This window comes from Pteronotus mesoamericanus, unplaced genomic scaffold (genome assembly GCF_021234165.1).
Source record: "Pteronotus mesoamericanus isolate MK-2021 breed Mesoamerican mustached bat unplaced genomic scaffold, CSHL_Meso_final contig_33, whole genome shotgun sequence".
NCBI lineage: Eukaryota > Metazoa > Chordata > Mammalia > Chiroptera > Mormoopidae > Pteronotus > Pteronotus mesoamericanus.
In genome coordinates this window covers 11,265,945-11,290,051 of record NW_026555135.1, presented here as the reverse complement: position 1 = coordinate 11,290,051, position 24,107 = coordinate 11,265,945, and positions in this window count along the sequence as shown.

Below are 24,107 nucleotides of genomic sequence, written 5' to 3'. Positions count from 1 at the left end.
GTGAGATCATGCAGCATTGGTCCCTCTGTGAGAGGCTTATTTCGTTTAGCGTACTGTCTTCCAGCTTGATTGATGTAGTTGCATATGGCAGGATTTCCTTCTTTTTTAAGGTTAATATTCCATTATATGTATATGCCACATTTTTTAATCCATTCATCTGTTAATAGACATTGCATTGTTTACATATTTTGGCTATGGTGAATAATGATAAAATGAACATGAAGGTGCAGATTCCTCTTTGATATCTTGATTTTATTTCTGCTTAATAACTACCTTCACTATTTTGGTTAATAACTGCCTTCACTGTTTTGGATTCTTTGTGCTTCACTGTAGCTTTCTAAAGACTTGAGTATAAAAGAAAGCTTTTTAGTATGTTACTGGTAGTGACCCTTGAACTTCCTGGGCCCAATGTTGGTGTCTTTTAGCTGCTGTCTTTGTAATAGCTCCACACCAGTCTGGCAGATGCTCTCCAGAAGGCCTGGAATACACCATCAGTGATTTCCAGTACTGACTCAGCATCAGACTCACTTGCAGTGCTTTATAAAAATGAAAATCTAGACATTCACCTGAGATCTTGATTTGAGAAGTCTGGAGAAGAGTGATTAATTTTCAAAAGTCCATGAGAAATTCTGATGTATAGTTAGTGTTGGAAACATATGGGTAAGTATGAAGAGGCAGGTCTGAAGCAGAGAATATTTCAGCTCTCACCCTCCCAAGGCTGTGTCTCCCACATGGTTGTCAGTGGTGATTGCTCCCTGAATCTATTGTGTGTTCAGCACCAGTGCTTTTTTCAAGATGATAAGTAAATAAAATAATGAATTAAATGAACTTGAAGCAGTTTTTCTTCATTATAGATCCTGAGTTTACTTCCTTTTTTGTTTGATTTTTTTTCTTTTTGGTGAACTCAGTCTACTCTACAATAGGCTCTTCTATCAGGGGCATATTTTCCCCTGAGGGAAGAGAAGTGATATTAAGAATCAGAGCTTATTGCCTCTGGATTTCATCACAATATAAATAGGAAGGGCCAAAAGAGTTGCTGTTACTAGGTGGAAATGTACATATTATTAATATATAAATGTACATATTACATATACATGGGGATCAGATATGCATATACCCATATACCCATTCATGTATCTGTATGACATGCCACTTCATCATAAGTGAAAAAAACCTTTGCAAGTTTCCTGGAGAGTAACTCAGAAGTGATCAGTTGGATTGATATTCAAGTAGATGCTTTTCTCTTAAGGAAAAGGGAATAAAAGCATTCTTATGTCATTCTCTCATAGCATTCAAATCTGGGAGGAAAAGAACCCTAACAGGCCTTTTCAGAAAGTCAGTTGGAATATCTTAGTCTACTCTTTCTCTTGGTCACTTTTTAAAGCTTGGAGAAGAACAAGATCTTATTGAGAAGAAAATGAGAGGGAGGGATTTTTCCATTTTTACCTTTGACCTCTCTGAGTGTTCTCATCCTGCGCCAGGCTCCCCTTTTTCTACCAGCTCCTAAAACACTATTGTCTCCAAGTCTCAGTAGACTCCATCTATTCTCTTTGGGTGATATAATTCATTCATATCATGCTTGATGTGACGGTGATGACTTACAACTTTGTATGTCCACCTTGATGGCATATAGGTACCCCATACTTTACAAGTATAAAATTAAACTTGTTTATTTCCATCAAAACCTGCTCTATTTCCTGTACTTGCAAGCCCTGTGGTTGTACTTTTATGCCTTCAATTACCCAAGCAATAAACTGTGAAACCTTGGTACCCTCCTTTGGCTCTTCCTCTCTCACACCCAAGTCTCATATGTTCTACTTGCTTAATTAAGGAAGTTGCAACTAGCAGTTCCTTTTCTCCTTTCCCTCCCCTATTGCCTCAGTTTATACTCACTGCATCTCACATAGAAATACCATGGCAGTATCTTTAAGTTTCTCCCTGCTTCCAGACTCACAATCTGCTCTCTCTGTTGCTGAGAGGAATCTTCCTGAAACATAAATCTAATCATGATATTCTCCTGGACTATCCTCAAAAGCTTTAATTTGCATTTTTCATGCCGTAAAGACTCAGACTCTTTAAATGGTACGAAACCCTACAAGTTTTGGTCTCTTTTTTTATGCCCCTCCAGGTTTCTATTTTTCCTCAATACTCTGTGAACCTAGTACTCCAGGTATTCTGAGTTCTGCACATCCTCAAATCCTTGAGGCTGTTTCATATTCCCACCCACTGTGCATCACGCTGAGCCCTCAGCTGGGAAGGCCTGCCATGCCTCTCTCTGAACACCTGATGGACACTTTGTCATCTTCCAGAATCTCTTTATAGTCAGCCATTCGTAAGATCTCATCCTTCAGTGGAATTGAGTAGTTCCAGCATTGTGCTGACACTGTGCCACATTTTTTTCTCAAAAAGTGACAGACCAAGTAAGTGTAGGTGAAGTGCTATTTGTAATTAAGTCTTGGTTGTCTGGTTAGTATATGATTCTTTCTTTTTCAATATCCTGATCTTGAACTATGCATCTTCCCCAGCATTTTTTGAAATACATATCTTTTACCAAACTAAAGGGGATATTCTAAAATATTCTTAGTACTTAAATACCAAAATCAAATTCACAAAACAGATGAAACAGTGGCTGTTTACTTAAGTTGGTTACCAAGCACTGAGTGAATGCCTACTTGGTACCACCTATCATGCCGAGCATAATGCTGGGCACTGGAATTCAAAAGTTGGGAACGCACAGTCCCTTTCCTTGGAGATCATAGTCTAGGAGAAAAAAATGGAGAAATGTGTTATACAAAATTATTATAGGCTTTCTCTTAGTAAAGATTTTATCAGGAGCTTTGAATATATCTTTTGATTTATATGACATCTTTTCTTCATGCTTTTGGTTGTATGTCAGATTCTTAAAAAGGGTCACACTTAGAGATTTCATAGAAAGACTATTCCACATTGAGGAAGGAGTAGCTTTTTTACTCATTTTGATTATATAAGATTCAAGCTTTCAGAGTTTGCCAGAGCCACATTGACTTAAAAAAAAACAAACCCCAAAACAAAACGTCATTGAACAGGCCTATTTTAACCTTGCCAACCTGCCTATGACAGATGAAGGCACTAAAAGGCACCATATCCAGCTATCTGTTAGGTGATGCTTACTGCATCTGAAATCCTGAAATAGGACAAGGCTTTCACTGAGCAGGAGGCAGCACTGCAGGCACTGCAGGTCATTCAGGAGACCGCCTAATGGCCATGTCCTTCCCCTGAAGCCTAGAAGGGACATAACAGTGGCATCTGTGACTTGTAAGTCCAATTCTACACAACATGCACCATGGACAGCTTAGAGAGAAGCCGGATGCAGAGACACAGCGATTTCATAGCAGCTGTTAACAAATAGCAAGGTGGAAACCTGAATGTGTAGTTTTGTTCTTTCCTGTTCTTAGCTGATTGATAACACCTCTCACAGATGTGCCGTTTTCCATGTCCTATCAGTAAGGCAGTATTAACCAGATCCTGGTGTGGCGTTTTAGTTCAGCCCCTGCCACCAGGGCCTGATCTCCAGATCTAGAATCTGAAAGTTCATAGTATTGCCAGATATGACCCTGCTCAGTTACTCGATAATAACTTGCTTCCACTATATGCCAGGCACTTTGCTAGTAAATGACCTTTGTAGTAATTTCTTCTCTGACATATTGGCCACCTCCCTGAGCTACAGATTCCATCTGTGAATGAATCATACAATTCCATGTGGGAGGTATCTGTCTCCCCAATCCTCCAGTGAGCTAATCCTGAGAAGTCCGTGTTTTTCAAGCATCTCCAACTATGACAAACACCTTGATTCCTCTTCTAAAGTCTCCTCCTCCTAGTCTAGAGTTTTAGTCACAGAAGTGGGAAGATTTGGCATGTTCTCATTTGGTGTTCTCCAAATCCACAAGGAATTCTTTCTGTTTCTTCAACTAAGATACATACAGACTTGGAATTCTTGTTTGTTTGTTTGATTGATTGATTGATTTGGTGTCATCCCTTACTTGAGGCAATGGATACAAAATGGCTTGGCTGGTGAATAAAGTTAAGACCAAAGGATATTATAATATATGTTTTAAAAGACTTGTTTATTTATTTAAAATATTTTTCTATCCCTGAAAACTGCTTGGTGCCTAGAATTTGAAAAAGAGGACATTTGATAGTCCCACTGAATATTTGTTTAGATCAGGAAGAGATCTAACAAACTTCCCTGCTCTGTACGCCTAGTCTTCAGTGACCATGACAGTGATGTGTCTCTCTCCCATAATCATTATTGGACAAGGCACTCCCAACTTTTTCTGTGTTTACTCACTTGCTCTTGATGCAGCTGCCTTCTAAAGATTTGCCAGGCTCCTTACTGCTCATGGTAGTCCCAAGGTTGCCCAACTCTCTTCCTAGTAAGTAGTATTATCACTGCTACTTTGTGCTTATCAGGTTTCTCTAACTTCTTGCATTTTCAATCCTCTATACATTTGTTTGTTTGTTTTAATTGAATGTATTGGAGTGACATTGGCTAATAAAATCATATAGGTTTCAGGTGTATAATTTTATAATGCATAATTTGTATAATGCATTGTGCATTTTCCACCCCAATTCAAGTTTCCTTCCATCACCATTCATTCCCTCTTTACCCTCCTCTACCTCCCCCACCCCCTTTCCCTCTGGCAATCACCATACTGTTGTCTGTGACTATGAGTTTGTTGTTTTTGCTTAGTCCCTTCACCTTTTTCACCCAGAAACCCCCAAGTCCCCTCCCTTCTAACAGCTGTCAGTCTGTTCTCTGTATCTAGGAGTCTGTTTCTTTTTTGTTTTTTAGTTTATTTTGTTCATTAGATTCCAGTTATAAGGGAAATCATATGGTGCTTGCCTTTCTCTGAATACTACTCTATAAGTTTTTACTTAATTTAAAGCCCTTCTTTATTTTAATAATATTGGTAATGTTTAACTTTATAAACCAAAGACAAACCTGGGACAGAAAATCTGGCTTTAAAAGCATGACAGATATTTGGTTGCACATAGCTTACAGACTTGAACTTCGGGACTCCAATATTACACAACAGTCCAAGTGCAACTAGCTCTCTCAGCTCATCATGGCTCACATTCTGCTATGCTAAGGCTAAAGACCCTTACTCCTACTTCTGGTTAAGCCTCAAAGACGGTTAGAGAAGTAATTTCTGATACTTTCAGTGTGTTTTTAGAATGGAATCCATTAATTCTTTGACACCACAGAAGACAGAACTGAAAGTGAGTATTGGTGGGCCATAGATTGTTTCTGTGTGTCTGTCTCTACACTGTGACTCCTTTGAAGGCAGGAAGTGCACATTATTCATTTTTAAATGTCCAGCTCCCAACTAGAAACAAGGTGTCTGACAAATAGGGTGTACTCAATCAATGTTTCTGCAGCTAGGTTGAGCTCAACTAATATACAAGGTCTGTCCAGAAGGTATCCAGCCATGTATGAAAAATAGAGACATTTATTGAAGAAGATACAAGACAAGAAACACATGGGACAATGATGCCTCAGTTCCCTTCAAAATAGGCACCTTGGGACCTCACACAGTTCTCCCAGTCACCATCAGCTGCCCTCTCATATTTTCCTGAATCTCTTCGATGGTCTGAAATGCCTTCCCTTTTAAAGGTGCTTTGAGATTTGGGAAAAGTCATAAGTCACAGGACGCCAAATCTGGACTGTATGGGGGCTGAGTCACCTGGTTGATTTGATGTTTCGCCAAAAAATGCTGTATGAGATATGATGGATGCATGAGCAGGCGTGTTGTCACGATGAAGCTGCCAATCACCAGTTACCCATAGCTGCAGCCTTCTGAATCATTTGAATAGTTTCTGTGGAAGAATGCTCAAGCTTGACTCAAAATGTGGTGCAGATTTGTTACCCTACTTGCTCTGTCATTTGGAATATGACAGCCACACAGCACACATGCTTACGCAAGGCACCTACCACTCCCACTGACTAGTACAGTGAAGTTGTCACTGTTCACACATACACATCCCAGTCCACTCTCCTTGGCTGTCAGGTTACATAGATGTGCACACCATTTCCATTATATTAACAATGGCTAGGCTTTTTCTGGACAGATCTGGTATATAGTTAAAAACTTTTATTCCTCCAGTCTGTATTGACTGGGTACCTACTACATGATAGATGTGTTAGGCACTAGGGATACCAGAGAACTCAACCATGGCCCTTCCTTTAAGAACTTCAAAGAAACAGACACAGTGCAGTGAAAATGACATTAACCATTTTTTAAAAAATATTTTATTTATTTTTATAGAGAGGTGAAGGGACAGAGAAAGAGAGGGAGAGGAACATTGATGTGTAAGGGAAACATCAATTGGCTGCCTCTCACATGCCCCCAACTGGGAACCTGGCCTGTAACCCAGGCACATACCCTGACTGGGAATTGAACTGGCAGCCTTTCAGTTCACAAGCCAGCACTCAACCCACTGAGCCACACCAGCCAGGGAAAGACAATACTTTTTGAATCGACACTTGAGCTCTGTTTCTGCCAATTGTCATCTGGTTAAAATTGGACTAGTCACTTAACCTCTCTAGATCTCAGGTTCTTCTTTAAAAAAAAGGTGTAATAACTATTTCATAGGATTGCAGTGAAGATTAAATATAAACATATGGGATAACTTTTACCTTCAGTTGTTGTAGTCAGTCCTCCCTCCTATTTCTTCATCAATGCTCTGTGAATAAACAGAGCAAGAAACAGATATCACTCACTCAGATGAGAACAGAGTGTTTCACTCGCTCAGAAGAGAACAGTGGAGTTAAGTGATGCTTCCAGGTTCATAAAGCTAGTAAGTGGCAGGACAAGATTCCAACTAGCATCTGAAGAATTAGAGATTTCCATTCTCCATCTCACACATCCATGGGCTTGGATTCTCTGATGAAAGCCAGTCGCCTTCTGTCACTGTAATCTTGCTTACACCAATCATAACTTCCAAGCGAAGTCATCCTCTATCTCTTTTTTCATGACAGACTGAGAATCTTTTTTAAAAGATTATATTTATTTATTTTTAGAGAGAGGAAGAGAGAGGTAGAAAGAGAAGGAGAGAAGCATTGATTTATGAGAGAAACATGGATTGGTTGCCTCCCACATGCCCCCACCTGGGGACCTGGCCCACAACCCAGGCATGTGCCCTGACCAGGAATCAAACTAGTGAACTCTTTGTTTGCAGGACGATGCTCAGCCCTCTGAGCCACACCAGTCAGGGCCAGACTGATAATCTTTTTGGTCTGTCTTTCTCTTTCCATGAGCTTGTTGGCCTCTTTTTTTTTTTTTTTAATTTATTTTATGGTTTGGAAGGGACAGGCAAATACTTGGTCAGGCTCAGGTTCTAGCAGTAAATCACCTTGACTTTGATATGCTTCTGTTCTGAGTTTTCCCAGAAAACTAGGGCAATAGGATTTTCCACAGAGGGAACATAGAATAAATGTTTCACATGTAATTGATTGAAATTTGAGATTACCCAGATTTCCATCATTCATGGCCTCAACAGTTAGAAGAAATGGTATCTTGCTTAATCATTTCCCCAACCTTTTGATCCTTTTCCTGTTGATAATCGCTGCCTAGCATATTTCTCGCTGCTGAGGCAGTGGGCAGGCAGCTGCTACAGCTCATAGCAGATTCTAAGGTTGCTCCTCAGGGGGTTGGCAAAGGATACCTTGTGAAGCTGAGGGTTTAGAAAAAAAAGTGTTTGTTTTCTTTACTCTGGAGTGTCTGAGCAATCAGTCTTGGGCTTTTCCTCTCTAAATACTTACGCTTATAAAGGAAATAGTTTAATCTGTGTGAAAGTGAATTTTTTTTTTTTGTTAGCACTTTCAGCTTTGATGGCTAATTTACATGTATGTTATAGGAGCTTTGCAAATTGATTTGGGAACTTTGTTCTGTGCAGACTGTTTACACTAATTGTGTTTCTAGGATGTCTTTATTAAGTAATATGGGTTAACAGTTGTTATTAATTTAAAATTGGTAACTGCTTATTATTTTCAAAAAGCTAGTCAGTTATGTGGTTATCTGGCTACATTTGGAATTTTGGATGACTGAAATTTGCCTTTTTCTTCCCAGTATTTAGTGTCCAGACTCCTTCCCCCGAGAGAGCCCCTCAGAGTCACCCAAAAGCATCACACAGACTAAGCGAGATAAGGCCGAGATGCACTCATGGGCTCTGCATGTCCAAACATGGGGTGTAGTGAAAGGATTTACACTGGGTTATACATGTATCTTTTAGGTCCCTCCTTCCTCTCAGTGGTTTCATTTCAGGTGCCAACTCTGACTGATTGATGGTGGGCCTTATAGAAATCTTTCTGGGGAAGGATTGTGAGGCTGTCTACAGACTTGTACAGGTAAAGGCCTTCATTGATTAGCAGTGTGTGCCATGAGTGCAGCAAGAGTCAGAGGTGGTCACACCATGGCCACTATCCCTGCTGGGCTGTAAAGTTTTAGATTATATGAAGCTACCTCACAGGAGTAATAGAGAAGAGTCTCTTAGGCATTTGTTGTGGATTGGGCCTTAAACAGGGTACCGCTAGCCTCTATCAAGCCTTTCTTAATGTGTGTAGGCAGGTTTTCCTTAGAGCAAACCTAATATGGTCTGTTAACTTGACTTGGCAGATTATTTCTGTGTATAAATAATTTACTCTTTGATATCTTGAATTTTCATGTCTTGATGCCTTTAAGATATCTCATCTGTCTGAAAACAGTGTCCTTTCTTCATTTGGAAATTCTTCTCACTGTCCTTGGACCTCCTCAAATACTGTCTCCTTTGCTGTCTGCAGAGCCTTCTCTGGCAGGAAGAATGACTCTCTTTTTCATTTCTCCAAAGCATTTAGTTGACTCTGTATTACTACACCTGCCACCTTGCTCTATAATTGCTTGTTCACATGCCAGAATCTAGCCCAGAATACTATACATGTGTTTGTAGACTTCAAGTGGATTAAGCATTGTTCTAAAATGCCACAGTTCCTTCAAGCTGTTGAACTTCTAAAGGATATTTGTGGAGAATACAGTGGGAGCAAAAGTGATGGCAATGGGGACTGGGAGAGGAGAGGGAGGGAGATAGGAAAGAAAAGAGAAAGATATGATTGATGCAGAGTCAGCAGAGAAGACAGTAAAACTATGGGTGATCAGGGAAAAACATTTAAAGACAGAACAAGGGGGCAAAATCAAGCTGTTGCAGGGAAGTGTCCGAAGAGCTTCTGAATGCCCTCGAAGTGACAGGACACTGCTGGCTCACACTTAAGTAGACTTAAAGCTTTACAAGTTTATCCGACAGCAGTAGAGGAAATTCTTGCCTGGTCAGAAGAGAAATAGTGGGGGCTCAGATGAGCTAGAAAGCATACTTTCCTTCTAAGTCCCTTCAAATTCTCTTTTAAAAATACTATGGACATCGAAGCAAATGTGTACTGGGAGAATTGAGCTACAGCCTTCGGAACATTTCTGCCTATGTTAGACAGCCTTCAGTAGGGTATGTGGAAGTGAATAGTCTGTTCAATTGATATATTGTTCTCCACTGTCTTGAAGAAAGTACCTCTTATGAGGTGTAGTGGTCAGTTCTCTTAAAATTACGGGCAAGTTTATAGTTTATAAAGAAATTTCATGTTTGGTAAGGTTTCATTTCAGTGAAGCCTTACCAAAAAAAATTTTTTTTTAAACTCAAGCCCATAAGGACATAGGACGATCTTCATTTTAAATATGTAGTAGCTCAGAGAGGTTATGCACCTGGTTCGAGGCTGAAGTAAACAGCCAGCTAGGCTTTAGACCTAGGTCCTCAGTGTACTGCAAGTCCCATGCTCTTTTTTCTTTTTTTAAATTCCATAACATTTTTGCTGTATTTCTTTGACCACATTCTTTACTTCCTTTATTTTATTCACTTTATATGTTCCTATTATATTTCTTCCATTAGACTCTGAGCCACTTGACGTTCTTCATTGTCTGTTCCTTCTGTCGAAGCTCACGTTGTTGTAGCACACTGCCTTGTTATTAGCAAGTACGAAATACACGTTAGTTTAATGAGTGAATAATGACTAAAAGAATGCAGGTATTAAAGAATGAGATAAATAATAAAATTAATAATCACATAATAATGCCAACTTAAATGGTTTCCCTTTTCTAGGACCAACTCGTATATGTTAAAGGGTAAAGAAAAGCCCACCTGAGATACTCAACTGAGGAAACATACAAAGGAAGAAAAGAAGCTATAGAGCTTAATTGAGGACATAGTTAGACTTCCTCAAATAGAGAATTTCTGATGAAGGCAGCCTTGGGTCAGAAGCATTAGAAGAATGAAATTGGACAATCTGTTAGATGAAGGCTTTTAAAAATGGGGTTGTGAACTTTTGCATCCACATAGACAGCCAGGCCTGAAAAATTAAAGGTCAGCTTTAAACTGTGATAAAAGATCTACATTAAATGGTACAGGTATTTAATTGGTCAGGTAAATCCTGAGCCATCGTGAATTGGCTAAGGAGCTCCCTACGGAATGGAAAGCAGGAAGCGGGGAGTGGAGAGGGGTGTTGTCTCTTTTGTCACAGAAGGAAGTAGTATTTTTTAAGCTCCCTCTGGGTGCCAGTTACTCTGCCAGGAGTATGAATGTGAAAGGGTTCAAATGATAGGAAATCAAGACTGAGAAAAGGTCAGTAATATCAGAAGTGAAACAGCTGCTAGTAGAGCTGGGATGTTGATGCAGCCAAACTGAACTTTTCTCAGGTTCATGAACATCTCACAATCTATCTCTTCTGCACATGCTGATCCCCTTTCTCCTTCCTCACCTGACCCTCTCTGCCATGCCATCGTGTCTTTCTTTTACCTCTCCGCTTGCATTACCACCCCTGAAAATAGTTCTCTGATCCTCAAACATGAGAAAGGTACTCACTTCTTTGTTCCTACAACAGCCTATAACACTGCCAAATACGATTTGTGGTATTGCTCATACTGAATTGTGATTATTTGCTTACTTCTTTGTCTCCTCCTTATTAAATACAAGCTCCACAAAGGCAGGGACTGCATCTACTTTTCTTGTTAGTCTCTTGCACATAGCATGACACATAGTAAGTGGTCAGCAAATATTTACTGGATGAATAAGTAATTAGATGTTCTTTCTGCCTCAAAGCTTATGCCTATTCCATTCTTATTACATATACCTCACCCTGCTCTTACCTTCTTGGCTAAGCCAATTCCCATTTGGCTTTCAGGGAAATTCTCTTTTCTTTAATGTTTTCAATTTTTTCTCTCTTGACTTTTATATTTCATGTTAAGTGTTTTGGATTAGATACTAAAACACAACATTTCAGGATATTAGCTATTGTGCCAAGCTGCCAGTAACCTGGCAATGGCAAAAAAAAAAGAAAAAGACAGTTTGGCCTGCTGCTACTGCCAACACAGATATATATCCTTTATGATTTTTTTGCATACACCATTAGACAGTTCATCAGATGAATTTCTTTACCTGGAAGTACAGTGCACAGACGAGATAGCTTTCTGACAGGGGGTGGAGGGGAATGTGATTAATGGTGCGAATGAAAGTACCATTAAAATTGATCTTTTATTTTAATCAATAGAAAATCCTAGCTCACACACATAAAATATAGGCTACCTACAAATGAAGCCCTCACTTCACCTGCAGAAAATTATGTTCTAAAGGTAAGTCAATCAGTAAGTACTTGATGAGCTTTCTCTGTGATTGTGTTCGGTCCCACTCAGGCAGAGGTGGGGTGGTGACAGAAACAAAGAAATATAGATTGTGGGCCACACCTGAGGAGCTTACAATATTATTGGAGGGACGTGATTAACGTGTGAAACAATTAAAGCAAGAAATGATATTGTTTAATGCCGATTTATGAATCAAGATAATGAGTATAAAAGGATTTTAAAGAAGGTTGAAATTCATTCATTTGCTCATTCGACCAATGTTTATTGATTTTTGGTTGTGTGCGAAACATTGTGTTAAGCCCTGGGGACACCAAGATCAATCCAACCAATCTCTGCCACTAAGGAGCTGCCAGAGTGTTGAGATTACATGTGTCGTTGTGACAGTGACGTGACGGACAGGGATGCTGAGAAGCGCACAGGCGGCTCTTTCTGAGAAGTCAGGGAGGCTGCGGAGATGCGATGCCTTTTGACCAAGTCTTAAATCATAAACCGCAATTTGCATTTTACTCAAGAAAAAAGTAAACCAGCTTTTTAAAAAAATCGTGCCTCTACATTTTATTGACTGTCTGTTATCATTAGCAATGGATTTTAAATTACGTAGTGCTGAGAATGATGAAGAAATCAGAGGTGTTTTGCTACAAAGATCACATTGTATAGAAGAACCTTGTGGAATGGAGAGAAGAAAAAGAAGGAAAATAGTTGTTTTATATTATTTCTCTGTATTCTGTTGTGTTTACCATTTGTTATTTATACAAGTTAATTGTAATCTAGCATTCTTTTCCTTTAATCTTCTAGCAATATTGGTACTTTAATGCATTAATTATATGCTGATTTTCTTCAATAGCAATTGTATTTTTATGTATGTTTTATGCATATTCTTTTATTGAAATGGGTTGTTTAGATTGTAAGAATCAAATTTTACCCTTTTTATTTTCATGGTAAGAAGTAGAAACAAATTTATTGTATGCTTATTATGTTTCAATAACTGTGCTAAGTACTTTATATGTGATATTTTAATCCCTTCAATAATTCTATAAAGTGTGTTATATTCACTCACTTCACAGATGTAAAAGTTAAGATAAAAAAAAGACTAAATGTTTTTCCCAAGGTCATATAGCTAAGTGGTGAGTGCCTGAGATGTGATTCACACCTAGGTTATTTCTCTCCTCTCCTCTTTCTATCACATCATACTACGTTTAAAATATACAGAATGTATTTTTTCAGTATTTTTTATTACCACTTATTCCCTGTATACCCTCTTCCACCTCCACCCCACCCCCTCTACAATGTATTTTTATAAAAGACAAAAAACTGATTAATTCTTTTAAAGTTTTTGCCTCATTCATTCATTAATTCACAAAATATTCTGCCATGAATTTTGGATTCTAGAAAGAAAAGACACTTATTGCTTTAAGGGCAATTATTATTTTGTAGAAATAAGGTATCTTGAGACCACTGGGAATTGTCTTGATTTATCTCTTTCAATAAAATGATAATTCTAATAAGGTCCACCATGTCTATCTTTATCAAGTCTTTGACAAAGAAGTTTCGGAGTAGTGTTTTAAAGGAATTTACAGTCAATTAACTTTTCAGTCCCCTAATCAATTTCAGGCCAGAGGTCTTCCTATCAGAAGCTAACTTGCACTATTTGCAAATAGTAACAATCATTTTTTTCTGGGCAACCATAATCTCACTGCTATTGCTAAACTTGGCCCTCAGGGATTCTGTCTATATCTGTATCTATATCTATATCTATATCTAATCTCTATCTCTATCTCTATCTCTATCTATAGATGTTATACCTATATATGATATATATCTATATCTACAGCTACATCTATATCTATATATGATATAGATTACAAGTTAATTGTAATCTAGCATTCTTTTAATCTTCCAGCAATACTTGTACTTTAATGCATTAATTATAATATTTGATGTTAAATTATAATATAATTTGATGTATAATGTAATTTGGTGTAGTATATATTACATTAGTTTAGTTGCTTTAAATACTGGGTAAATAACAGCATACTTTACTGGTGAAAATTTTAGTTTTGAAATAACAAGATGTCAATGAGCTACAGGTTCTTACAATGTTCAAAGGCTCTTGGTTTGAACTTTAAGACAAAGTGAAATGCGAAAGAAGAGTCTCCAACTTGGAGTGGAATTAATTTAAGTTGAGATGCTGAAAAATATCATTCTGGGGTAGATGAGGAGGCACAGAGAAACAGGAGTAATTTTTGTAATGGAGACTGGTTGAAGTCTGAAGACTAGAGTAGATACATTCTGATTTAGTGTGAAAAGTATGCTTACTAAGAGTTTTAACTTTTGCTTACATTTCACAGTAACTTTCTTAAGTCTCTAGTATATCCTATATTTAGATAGGCAATAAGAATTTCTTTGCTTTTTCATAGATTCCTCCCCTATCTTTAAAACTTACTAGCTTTCCTTCTCATAAGAAAAATATCAATCTTGCTCAATTGACCAAAAAGTTCACTTAGTTTTTTCCATATGATGGCTTCATTCGAAACAACTCTGTTAGATTGTATTGTGACTGCTGTCATATTAGTGTGCATTAAAAAAAAAACAAACTTACCAAAATTGGTGAATTTTTGTGCTGCCATTTTAATATTGATGATAGAAGAAAATACCCAACACTTTTGGTGTATTATGCTTTATTATTTCAAGAAAGATAAAAATGCAACTGAAACACAAAAATAGATTTGCACAGTGTATGGAGAAGGTGCTGTGACCGAACATGTCAAAAATGGTTTGTGAAGTTTCTTGGTACTACTGACATTTTGGCCAAATAATTCTTTGTTGTGGGGTTGTCTTATGCATTGGAAGATGTTTAGCAGCATCCCTGGCCTCTACCCACCAGAAGCAAATGGCAGGAGACATCTGACATACTCAAAATATCCAAATCAATGAAGTTATTGATGAAAATGAGAAATGTGTCTTTTATTTTATGGAAAAAACTAAATGGACTTTTTGGCCAGTGCAACACTTCTCATACTATTTAACTTGCTCCTTGAGGACTATTATGTACCAAACCCTGTGCTAGCTATTTTACATAATCTTTTGTTGTCCTGATCTCACTTTCTTACCTATTCAGGAACCTGGTTTAATCAGTTAATTCCTTTCATGTTTTTTTAACCTCTTTTTTTTTTTTTTCCAAATTGGATCTTCCTATTTAAAAAAGAAACAGTTCTGTTGTTGTGGTTTTGCTTCTCCATTTAGCCTCTTCCTACCTTCCTCACTCTGTTCTCACCTCCAATTTTTTTTTATTTTTAAATCTATTTATTTTTCCAAATACATTTGTCTCCACCTTCCCCCCACCACTTTCCCCTGCCCCCCTCCCCCCACTCCCTCCCTCAATCCTTGCCCACTTTGGGTTTGTCCATGAGTCCTTGCTATATGTTCCTTGACTTGCCCCTTCCCTTCCTTTCCCCTGCCTACCCCTCCCTCCTCCCCTCTTTTCTCTGTTGGTTTCTTTTCCTTTCAGTGTTGCTGGTCTTATTTTCCTTGCATCTTTGTATTGTTGGTTAGGTTCCACTTACAGGTGAGATCATATGGTATTTGTCTTTCGCCCCCTGGCTTATTTTGCTTAGCATAATGCTCTCCAGTTCCATCCATGCTGTCGTGAAGTTTAGTAGTTCTTTTTTTCTTTCTGCTGCATAGTATTCCATTGTGTAAATGTACCATTGTTTTTTGATCCAATCATCTATTGATGGGCATTTAGGTTGCTTCCAACACTTGGCTATTGTAAATTGTGCAGCTATGAACATTGGGGTGCATAGGTTCTTTTGAATTGGTGTTTTGGGATTCTTAGGGTATAGTCCCAGCAGGGGAAGCACTGGATCAAAAGGCATTTCCATTTTTAGCTTTTCGAGGAAATTCCACACTGCTTTTCACAATGGCTGCACCAGTTTGCATTCCCACCAACAGTGTACGAGTGTTCCCTTTTCTCCACAGCCTTGCCAGCACCTGTTGTTTGTTGATCAGTTTATGATGGCCATTCTGATTGGTGTGAGGTGGTATCTCATTGTGGTTTTGATCTGCATTTCTCTAATGGCTAGTGATGCCGAGCATCCTTTCAAATGTCTCTGGGCCCTCTGTATCTCCTCCTTGGAAAAGCATCTGCCCAGGTCCTTTGCCCATTTTTTTATTGGATCATTTGTCTTCTTGGAGTGGAGTCGAGTGAGTTCTTTATATATCTTGAAGATCAAACCTCTATCTGATGTATCATTAGCGAATATATTTTCCCATAGGGTTGGCTCCCTTTTCATTTTGCTGAAGTTTTCTTTAGCTGTGCAGAAGCTTCTTATTTTGATGAGGTCCCACTTGTTTATTCTTTCCTTTAAGTCCCTTGTTTTAGGAGACATATTGGTAAAAAAAGATTGCTGCATGGTCACCTCTAATTTGCAACTCACCTCACCTCAACTTCTTTGTGCCTCTAATATTTTTGCCTGGAAAGTTGTTTTTATAAAAAGTTATTAGTGACTTCCTAGATGCCAGATATCATGTTATTTTGACCTTCTTATAGCATTTGAGTTTGTGATACTCCTCCCTATTAAAAAGCTCTCTTCTCTTGACTTGTGACAATACAGGTTTTTGTATCTCCTGTTTCCTCTATGACTGTTCTTTTCAATATCCTTAGACTAATTTTTACTTCTTTTCCTTATCGAGGAAGAACAGTAGGAAGGCTAGTGTGCAAAAGGAGAAAGATGCTGAGAAAAGACAGGGGCTGGAAGAAGCTGAGCCTGTATTAAGAAAGTTGGTCTCTAACCTGAGTAAAGCTGGAAGCTTTTGAACTGTTTGGAGCAGCGGCGTAATATGATCTGATTTGCAATTTGGAGTAGAGACAGGCAAGTGGAGTGACTAGTCACAGGAAAGGATAAGCTTAGATAAAGGAGGATAATAGCTTGGACCAGAATAGTAGCGGTAAAAATGAAAATAAGTGAATATATTCAAGGTATATTTAGGACACGGGTGATGGATTATATGTGAAAAGTAAGAGCGAGGTAGTTTATAGCTCCAACAGCCTGATAGATGGCAGAGCCATCAGAAGTTTGGTATATATTATTGGGAAGGAAGTTAGCGAAGCTGGTGGTTGAAGGGTACCCCACTTAGTCCCCCCATATCTCTGTCTCTTCTGTGCACACATAGTGCACCTGACATGGTTTCCTAATGACTTTCCTGATGTAAAAGTGGCATGACCTTTTTGCAGCCCTCATTTTCCTCAACATTATTGTACACATTTTAAAGGATGAAATATGTGACAGCCTTTTAAATATTGAAAAGACTATTATTGGAAGGAGGATTAGAATGACTTATGTGGCCCTAGAGAGGAGAATAAGGACCTACAGAAAGACAGTTTAGGAACATGTCAAGATATGGTAAGCAAAGTCCTTGGGATTGGAGTTGTTTGTACAATCCTCTGCGACCATTTCATGGAGATTATTGTAGAGAGAATTTATACATTGGGTGGGGGAGGATCTCAGAAAGGGTGACCAGATGACCACTAGGCTGTTTTAATCCTGAGATTCTGTGACTCTGTGAAATTTCCATGTTCTTCTTCCTCCCATTGTGGCAAATACAGGGAGTTCTGAATAACTATGGCCTGAAGAATCTCTCCTGGCTGCTGACTGCTTATTCATTCAGAATTTTGTCATTTCTTTCAGTGCAGGCATGAGAGCACCATTTATTCCGAACAGTCACTCAGCAATAAGACACCAAGAATACGTTAATGAAGCTACAGTAATTGAGGATTTTACCCAAGTGTAACTCCCGGCCCTAAGTCATGCATAATTCTTCTTCAGCATGGATTGTGCCTTTCTTAGCTGGCACAGAGTGGCTTCCTTGGAAGAGCTGCGTGTTTTAATTATGTGAGAAGATGTTTCTTATTTTGATGATACAAACAAGGGAATTGTTTACTTCTGGAAATGTAGATGTGTTCTGAATACCAGGTGGCACTGGGGGGTAGGAGGGAAAATGATAAAAATGGGGGGACCTCCTCAGATATTTTACTAACTCTCCAGCTACATTATCTCAAGCCTGTCTGTTATATAGGTAAATAATAGGTATTTGATTTTTAAGTTATTGTTTATATTAAGCTATTATTCACATTAAAATAGCACCTCTGCCAATAAACGGTGAGGAGCTGCATTCAATATCCAGTTATCATGAGTATCTTTTTATGAAGCAGAATGGGCAAATTCCTGTGATCTCTGGGAAGCAGTTAGACTTTGAAGGCTGAGAGTACATTGCTGTTTCCAATCTAGTATGCTAAAAATAGGGCAGGGAGTGTGAGTTTCTTGAAAGACAATTTTATTCTTAGTCACTCTCTCAGATTGTTCAAAGCCTGATGGTCGCTACTAATTTTTCAGATGCATTGTAAGTGTGTGAAAGTAGGATCCATGCTGTCACGTGTATCACTGTATGTTGTATATCTGACAAGGTGTCAGCATGTAGTAGGCAATCAATAAATATTGTTGGAAGGCAGAGGCAGACTGGGATATTGCCTAACATCATGAAAGCAAACATGGGAAGGATACCCCAATCTTGTCTCTGATGGACAATAGAAGTCACATTCATAAAGGAGGGCAGGTACTAACCTTGTATAATGACGGCTGTCAAGTCCAAGTGAGAGACTCATATTTCATGACCAAAATTTTCTGTTTATATTAATGGCAGTTAACATGGGGCAGAAGTATGATTGGCTGGTCAAAGCTCAGACCTTACAGATAAGCCTCTTTGGTAGTTTTAAAGGTTTAGCTAGCTCTCTGAGTCCAGCAACTGACACCACCACAGAAATGCAAAGAATTGTTCTAGGTAGATGATTTAAGATATTTAAAAATAAAGTAGACAATTTAGCTGCTACCTTTACAGGGCTGAATATTCTCAATGAGAGAAATCTTTTGTACAAAAATACAATAGAAAGAAATATGTGATAAATATCAAAGTGAGCAGTATTTCACAACAAAGGGATCACTGTGGGCTGCTGAGAGCAGCCTAGGATTCATGGGCAGGCAGGGTTTATGCTAGACTTTAAATATATTCTTTGAACTTGCCTCAACCATGAAGAATGGGGGGGAATTTTAGGCAGGAATCAGATATGGATGCAGGAACGCTTACTTTGTGCTGAGGGTCCACATGTCTAAATTTCAGATGGTTTACATTAAAACTGCCCTGGAGCATAAATGATTCAATTTCCGAACACAGATGTAACCTCACTGAAAATGGTTTATTATGTGAAAAAAAGAGTGTGGGGTTTTCAGTGGACAAGTTTGCCCTGGGTAAACACAGTGCTGAGTTGTGAATCTAGCTGTTACCAACAGTGGAGTGATTCATAGTGATGGCAGTCTCAGCTGCTACTGCACTAGGCTCTACTTGTGTCAATTTATTTAATCATTCAAGAACTCTATGCCGTGGCTGGTGTGGCTTAGTGGATTGAGCACTGGCCTGTGAACCGAAGGGTCTCTGGTTCGATTCCTGGTCAGGGTGCGTGCCTGGGTTGTGGGCCAGGTCCCTGGTTAGGGGTGAGCAAGAGGCAACCGGTCCATGTATCTCTCACATATTGATGTTTCACTCCCTTTCTTTCTCTAAAATAAATAAATGAAATCTTTAAAACTTGGACTCTACAAGCAAGTACTAATGTCATTCCACTCTTGCAGATGAGGAAACTGAGGCTCAGAGAGGTTAACAAGAAAAAATCAAAGAAAACAAAACAAACTTATCCATGGACCCAGAGCTAGAAAGTACCTACTTATAAACCAGGGTTTATATTGAGGAATAACAAGACGTTAGAGGCAGTGATTTGATGCCAAAAGTTAGATAGAAGTTTGGGTTTTATTCCATCTTTGTGGGTGGTTGTTGAAGACATTTCTGTTCTTAATGCCATGTGGGAACTAGGCTGGAACGCAATTCACCTCATCCCATCAACACATAAGCAATGACTGGCTAATCCCTAGTGCTGTGAGGCTGTAGCAAAGTAGGTCAATAGGATTTCCCATCCCCCGTGGCTGTTCATGCCAGCTGAGGTCTCCAGAACTGACACACTGCATTTCGGTTGTTCTCTCACTGATTCTTTAAGGCATCTTAAAATGAGAGAGATCATCTAACTTCCACTCAAATCACATTATTAGTATTTGGCCAGCTTACTTTACTTCTGTGTCTACTAGAAATCCACAAGTGACCAAACTTCAAGATGGCTCACAATGGAATGTTTCTTGAGAACGAATGATTCAACTTTTGAACAACAATTTCCCTTAATTGGAGAATGGTGTGCTCTCTGAAGAAAGAAGACTAGGGTTGTACAGTGGACTTGTTTGCTCTTTGTAAACCTAACTAAGGATTACTGATAATTATCGTAATGACAGAAAAAAGTCTTATCCTATTGCACTTTTCTGCAGTCCCTAAGACCTAGCACAATGCTTGATCCATGGTAGACACTAAATATTTCTTTAATAAATGACAGGACATATAAATTAGAATTAATGATATGTATTCAATTTCTAAATGTCTGATTTCAAGAAATTTTGTAGTTATTGGAACAGTTTTGAACAATATAAATAAGAACTTTTCCAACCACTTCTCTCATGAGTTTTGCTGTCACCTAGGAAGAAAGTGAGTAATATTGTTGATAAAGAAACTCTCTGTTTTCATTTTAAGTTATCATTTTAGTGTAAAAGATCCTGCTCTTCATTGGCTCACATTTGCCCAATGTTGCCTTTCTGTAGACTCTGGAAAACAGTGTGGTGCAGTGAGGAAGCAAGTGGGGTTACTTAAAGTTCTCTAAACACAAATGTTTTTAGGAGACCTATTTTCAGAACTCCGTTCTTACAATTATGCTGTGATATAAGGCAAGTAAATGGCCACTCTGCATCTCAAATTCTTTACTTGTAAAACTGAAGATAACAATACCTTCTTTACTGTGCTCTTATGAAGATAAATGAGACAATTGTGTAAAGCACCTGCCACATAGTAGGTACAAAATAAATCTCACTTCTTCATTCCTTTTGTCAAGTGAATAGTTTGTACAATTAAATAATAAGTATAGCTCTGCTAAATTTGGTCTGTGTGGAGGTCCTAGCACTGAGTTACTATGACAACTAACTTTTTTTCTGGAAAGGCATTTTCTCTAGATTTGGTACTTTTAAAAATTAAAGTGCTTTATTAAAAAGCTCTGAAATATCTGGCAAACACTATTTGTATTCCATCTCTATTAATTTTTTCTTGCAGTATTATTATTTTGTTTTACTGTGATATAGGAGCTGCATTCTCCACCCCCAATAAACATACCTGAGATGCTTTATTCCATTTATTTAAAAATGATTCTGTTAAATATGTACTTATACTGAAGCATTCTAATCAAGGATTCCCCTTAAGACATCAAGAATCATAGACGATTGGGACTATTTATTACTCTTTAAATCAAAGATAGCAAATAAATAACACAAATTTATGTACTTCACATTTTCGTGCTCATGGCACTTTTTCCTAATATCCTAGTTTATATCTCAGAATCTTTCTGAACACAGCATTGCAAAAAGCTCCTAACTACCCAGAAGTTGGTGTTAACATATAAATTCATACCTATTTGCCCTTCATGGACTTAACCATCAGTGAAGTTCAGATACTCATAAATGTTGATTGGTATTCTGCCTGAATTATATCTTTTGGTATACAGTCCTTGGGTTGTCATTGCCTTCCCTCCAAGGATCTCTTTGAATATATTTATACCCCCTGAAATTGGTAACACATTGACCCTATGAGATCTGTTGTCATTTACCAGTCCCAATTGAGTGGAGAAAGACTGGGGCAAGACAGGATGTATAAGAGGAAGGAGATACATCTGCAGGTTTGCTGCAGGTTGGCCCATCCATAACCCAAAAGGTGAATGTACAACTAGTGTTTATATTTAAATGAAGGAATTTAAGTTGAGCCATAAAATCTGTTAATTCAGTGTTTCTAATCTTAAATCATTTACTTACCAACTTCATGATTTTTGACCTATTATGTTTTGAAATACTGTTTAATAAATCTGTTCGTTGTGGCTCGTTTTTAGTTAAAGTTTATTTAAACACAAAATTTTATTTCTCTATTATGATAAATGTCTACATCATTGCACATCATAGAATGTAACTATAAATATAAACACTTCAAAAATTAGCCTGTGTCAAAGCATTTATCTCAGTCTGCTGAGATCTCGCTTCCAGATATATCCTCTGTTTGGCTCAATTAAATTTTTATATTAAAAAAATGCCAAACCCCCACCCCCCAAATTAGCCTATGTCATTAAATTCTCGTTAGAAACCTTGTCTGTTAATAACTCTAAGAAACTAGTTCTTTCTTTGCGATAAAACATATGTGTATATTTTTTATTGGTCAGAACCAAAAGGGTCCAATTTTTGAAAGATTCATACTTCCTCCAAAGTTTGGAAGACAAAATGAAAAAGGAATAAGAATTATCAAGTAGGTTCTGTGAGTTTATGTCTTACTGCTCTAAGCCCTTATATATGATGTAGGCTTGATGAAAAGACTGATAAGCATCTCTGTGTGCCAGAAATGGACATAAATATATAGCTATCTATGGGGGCTGAAGCCATAACCTCCTGGGTTTCAAGTTTGGCAGGAACATGATTCACTGAGTTAATAAAAACTGAAAAAAAAAATACATGTGGCGAAGACCAGAGTCAGGTCCCCTATATTACATATCATATATTCATACAATGGAGTACTCTATAGCATTACAAATGAACTATCTACAAATACAACATTATGCATGGAGATCTCAAACAATATTGTGTGAAAGAAGGTAAACAAAAAAGAGCACCCACACTAAGATTATAATATGGGTGCAATTAATCCATGTTGTTAGAAGTCAGTATAGTTACCCTTGAGAGGAAGTGACTGGGGCAGCAGGTAGTGTTCTGTTTATTGCTCTGGGTGCTGGTTGTATATGTTCTATTTTTGAATATCACCCGTGTATAACTGTTATTACGTACATTTTTCTGTATGTAGAATTTAAAAGACACCCTGAACTCCTTAATAAGTTCACAGAAAACAATAAAACAAAAATAATTCCATGCATACATATGTCATGGTGAAACTACAGAAATGGAAATTTTCCGTTTCCTTTGAAGAAAATTTGATACCTCCAGAGAGTAAAGGAAGCGTATCCTCATAGGAACCATAATTAGATGGAGAACAGATTTCCCTCAAGTACAATAGACACCCAGAAGTCAGTGATGTAAACATCTTCAAAATACTGAGGGAAAACAACTATCATTTTCAGATATTATATAGACCTAGCTTAGCCATCATTCCAGACTGAGGATTAAGAAAAACAGACATTTTCCTACATCTCAAGTTTGCTACTTGTAGACTCTGGTTGAAAGGATGCACTTGACTAAAAGTAGACATGGATTTGTGTTAAACAAAAAACTCATTAAAGTACATTTATAATTAAATACTTAATTGTAAAGCATAACTTTTAAAATATAAACAAATATTGTAACTAACATTTATACACGAAGAAATGAAAAGTGAGACATGGGGAATGTTTAATAGATAGTTAAAATGCTGTGATTCTTGAATTTTTCAAGAAAAGATAGAGATAATGTATAATTTAAGATTTTATTAAATTATGTAGTGAAATGTAGAAGTTAAAATTCAATTAATTAACTCAGAGATTTTATATCTAGGTGTATGTCCAGAGGAAAACTCTTGCATATCTGCACAAGAAGACATATGCAGTATATTATTTTCAATAGTAAAAAGCTAAAAGTAACTCATAGATCCATTAACAGAAGAATTATATGTGTATGATGGAATACTATAACACAGTTAAAATGAAAGAACCAGATCTATGTCTATAAAAGTATATGAATATTTTTAAAATGTTGAATAAAATAGTAAGTTATAAAGATACATACAGTATAAAAACATTTATGCAAACACTTTAAAGCCACTCAAAAATAACATATATGTATGCACTTTTTTACTAAAACTTCAGAAACATGAATTAGGTAAATATATTGATAGAGATTACTTCTGGAGAGGTGAAGCCAACTACTTATAATGTATTTTTAGCAATTGATAAAGCAATGTCAAATGTTAATATTTTTATTATAGATAGAGTGTAAATTGGTGTTCTTTTTTCTTAGCATTTTTCTGTATTTTTAAGTGAGAGAATTAAATAGCCTTTTATTTGAAAATTATTATCTAATGCTCTAAAAACATTATCAAAACAATTTCATTGATATTGAGGAACAGCATATAGCATGACAGAAAAATCATAGAAATTTCTAGGAATGAGAGGCTGGTTGGCAAGCAGCAGAAACCAAGTGGTCACAACCACAGGGTCCAACTTTTGAGAGATCAGTACTCCGCCCAAATTGAGAAGACAAA